The following is a 4,304-nucleotide window of genomic DNA, read 5'->3' on the forward strand; positions in this document are numbered from 1 at the left end:
GGAGGGGGCGCGGGGCGGAGGGCAGCGGTGCGGGGCAGGGGATGGCGCCACCTGTGGCCTTTGCGGGGCACCTAAAACTGTTGTGCCCTTGTAGTGCTTCGGGGTGGCTAGCTCCGTGTGTTTCTTGGGTGGCGGTTTTCCTTCGAGCTTGGAGCATGGAAAAATAGGACGGAGAGGTGTAGAAGTGTTTAAAATCATCCTGGTGTCCAGGTTTATCACAGGGACGGGGATTTGACTTGGCACATACAGGGATATGTTTCTATAGCTTAAAACTTGGGCCTACACTAAGCTCATAACTTACTTGATCCCCTGAAAACGCTTTGATTCGTTTTCCTGTAGAGCTAACATCTTTAAACATTTGTGGCCATTAGTCTCGGAACTACCAGGAATACTTACTTAGAGTGAATTTTTATTGGATAATGATGAGAAATGACCGAATAACGATCCCAGAACTGCGTTAAAACGGAAGAAAGTGGAAAAGTTTAAATTCAGATCCCAGTTAGGTGAATATCCTTGTACATATGTTGTTCAAATGGATAACTAAGACTGAGAAGTCTGAGTCCTGTCTGATGCGCATAAGCCACGTGGAGACTCAAGGAAGGAGGAAAGTGACAGGTTTCATTTCAGGAATATCACAAATTCCTAGCATTTTCTTGTATTTTTAGATAGATTTGCAGTTGAATTATTTGTGGCTCTTCTTCCTAATGCTTTTTTTTTTTTTCCGTTTTCTTCCACCAATATTCCCCACCCCACCCCAGCCCCTTTTGATGCTGGGGTAGCAAGACAAAAAGTTGTATTTTTTTTGAGACAGGGTCTCAGTCTGTCACCTAGGATGGAATGTAGTAGTTCCTTCTTGGCTCAGTGCAACCTCTGCCTCCTGGCCTCAAGCGATCCTCCTACCTCAGTCCCCCAAGTGGCTGGGAGTACAGGCGTGAGCCACCACTCCTGGCTGATTTTTGTGGAGACGGGGTTTCACCTTGTTTCCCAGGCTGGTCTGGAACTCCTGAGCTCAAGTGATCCACCTACCACACGCCTCCTAAGTGGTAGGCGTGAGCCACCGCGCCAGGAAAGACAAAAAGTTTAAATAGTGGTGAAAAGTGGCCTGTTAGATTAATTCAGTTCAGTTTTTAGTTGTATTTTCTCATCCTGTTGCTGTTCTCCAGAGAGTTGAGAGAAAAGATAACTTTTTTCTTGAAGGCCTGATGAACTCTTAACAAGTTAAATTTCAGAGTGGCAGTTCCAGTTGTCTTTGTGTCCATTATATGATTAGTAGAGCTTCACAATTTTTTTCCCGTAGAGATGGGATCTTGCTGTGTTGCCCAGGCTGGTCTTGAACTCCTGGCCTCAAGTGATCCTCTGGCCTCAGCCTCCCAAAAGCACTGGAATTATAGGCATGAGCCATTGCTCTTGGCAGAGCTTTACAATGTAAAGTTTTTAAAAAATTTGACAAATAGCATGCCTGACTGGCTGGATTTGGTGGCTCACACCTGTAATCCCAGCACTTGGGGAGACCAAGGCAGGTGGATCACCTGAGGTCAAGAGTTTGAGACCAGCCTGGTCAACATGCTGGAACCCTGTCTCTACTAAAAATACAAAAAGTAGCGAGGTGTGGTGGAATCTGTAATCTCAGCTTCTTGGCAGACTGAGGCGGGAGAAGCACTTGAACCCGGGAGGCGGAGGTTGCAGTGAGCCAAGATTGTGCCACTCTACTCCAGCCTGAGTGACAGAGCGAGACTCTGTCTCAAAAAAAAAAAAAAAAAAGCATGCCTAATATTTTTTAATAGAAAATTAAGAGAGGAGATGGCTTCCTTTCTCTTTCAAAATGAAAACTAATGTTACTTTTGTTTTTTTTTTGGTTCTGTTCTCCCTCTGTCGCCCAGTCTGGAGTGCAGTGGTGCAATCTCGGCTCACTGCAAGCTCCCCCTCTCAGGTTAACGCCATTCTACCTCAGCCTCCTTAGTAGTTGGGACTACAGGCACCCCCTACCACACCCGATTAATGTTTTGTATTTTTAGTAGAGACAGGGTTTCACTGTGTTAGCCAGGATGGTCTCTATCGCTTGACCTCATGATCCGCCCACCTTGGCCTCCCAAAGTGCTGGGATTATAGGCGTGAGCCACCGCGCCCAGCCAAACCAATCTTAACTTTAAAGCTCTAGATCTGTGGCACTCTTTCCCCCTAACATGCACACTGGCCTCTGGTTGTTCCTTGAGCACACTAGGCATACTTCTGCCTCAGGGTCTATGCTCTTGTTCCCTCTTCCTGAATTACCTTTCTCTTATAAAGCTGCATAAGAGCATAGCCTGTCTGTCCCCTCACCTCCTTCAGGTCTTTACTCAAATTTCACTCTTTTTTTTTTTTTTTGAGATGGAAGTCTTGCTCTGTCGCTCAGGCTGGAGTGCAGTGGCATGATCTCGGCTCACTGCAACTTCTACCCCCTGGGTTCAAGTGACTGTCCTGCCTCAGCCCCCCGAGCTGGGATTACAGGTGCCCACCACCATGCATGGCTAATTGTTTTGTATTTTTAGTAGATACAGGGTTTCACTATATGTTGGCCAGGCTGGTCTTGAACTTCTGACCTCAAGTGATCCACCCACCTCCACCTCCCAAAGTGTAGGGATTACAAGTGTGAGCCACTGCGCCCTGCCAAAATGTCACTCTTTTCTTTCTTTTTTTTTTTTTTGAGACAGAGTCTCCTGTCGCATAGGCTGGAGTGCGGTGGCGCGATAGCTCACTGCAACCTCCGCCTCCCGGGTTTACACCATTCTCCTGCCTCACCCATCTGAGTAGCTGGGACTACAGGCGCCCGCCACCACGCCTGGCTAATTTTTTTTTGTATTTTTGGTAGAGATGGGGTTTCACTGTGTTAGCCAGGATGGTCCCGATCTCCTGACCTCGTGATCTGCCTGCCTTGGCCTCCCAAAGTGCTGGGATTACAGGCGTGAGCCACCACGCCCAGCTTACCAAATGTCTTTTTTGTGTGTTTGAGACGGAGTCTTGCTCTGTCGCCCAGGCTGGAGTGCAGTGGCGCGATCTCCACTCACTGCAAGCTCTGCTTCCCAGGTTCACGCCATTCTTCTGCCTCAGCCTCCCGTGTAGCTGGGACTCCAGGCGCCCGCCACTGCACCCGGCTAATTGTTTTGTATTTTTAGTAGAGACGGGTTTCACCATGTTAGCCAGGATGGTCTCGATCTCCTGACCTCGTGATCTGCGTGTCTCGGCCTCCCAAAGTGCTGGGATTACAGGCGTGAGCCACCGTGCCCAGCCCAAATGTCACTCTTAACAGTGATATTCCCTTGGCTATCTGGATGGCAAAGCCCCTCCTGCATATACATTTACATAACTTCCTATCCCCCTTTTCTGCTTTATTTTCCGCCTCAATCCTTATCAACCTATAACATATTTTAATCTCCCCCAGTAGAAAGTAAGCTTCAGGGTCAGGCGCAGTGACTCACGCCTCTAATCCCAGTACTTTGGGAGGCCAAGGCTAGGACATCACCTGAGGTTAGAAGTTCGAGACCATCCTGGCCAACATAGTGAAACCCTGTCTCTACTAAAAATACAAAAATTAGCTGGGTGTGGTGGCACATGCCTGTAGTCCCAGCTACTCGGGAGGCTGAGGCAGGAGAACGGCTTGAACCTTGGAGGCAGAGGTTGCAGTGAGCCGAGATTGTGCCGCTGCACTCCAGCCTGGGCAATAGACCGAGACTCTGTCTCAAAAAAAAAAAAAAAAAAGAAAAAAAAAAGTAAGCTTCAGAAGAGCAGGCATATTTGTTTTATTTATTTATTTTATTTTAATTTTAATTTTTTTATTTTTGAGACAGAGTTTTGGTCTGTCACCGAGGCTGGAGTGCAGTGGCATGATCTCAGCTCACTGCAACCTCCACCTCCCGGGTTCAAGTGATTGTCCTGCCTCAGCCTCCTGAGTAGCTAGGATTCTGTAATCCATGTGCCACCACGCCTGACTTATTTTTGTATTTTTAGTAGAGATGGGGTTTCACCATGTTGGTCAGGCTGGTCTCCTGATTTCGTGATCCTCCCACCTCAGCCTCCCAGAGTGCTGGGATTACAGGCATGAGCCACCGTTAGATATTTAATAAATAGTCAGGCTGGGTGTGGTGGCTCACACCTATAATCCCAGCACTTTGGGAGGCTGAGGTGGGAGGATCTCTTGGACCCAGTTTGAGACCAGCCTAGGGCAACTTAGTGAGAGCCTATCTCTAAAGAAATATAAGAAAAATTAGCTGGGCCTGGTGGCGCACACCTGTAGTCCCAGCTATTTGGGAGGCTGAGGTGGGAGGATC

The sequence above is a fragment of the Rhinopithecus bieti genome, unplaced genomic scaffold (assembly GCF_001698545.2).
Source record: "Rhinopithecus bieti isolate Rb0 unplaced genomic scaffold, ASM169854v2 scaffold_48679, whole genome shotgun sequence".
Lineage (NCBI taxonomy): Eukaryota > Metazoa > Chordata > Mammalia > Primates > Cercopithecidae > Rhinopithecus > Rhinopithecus bieti.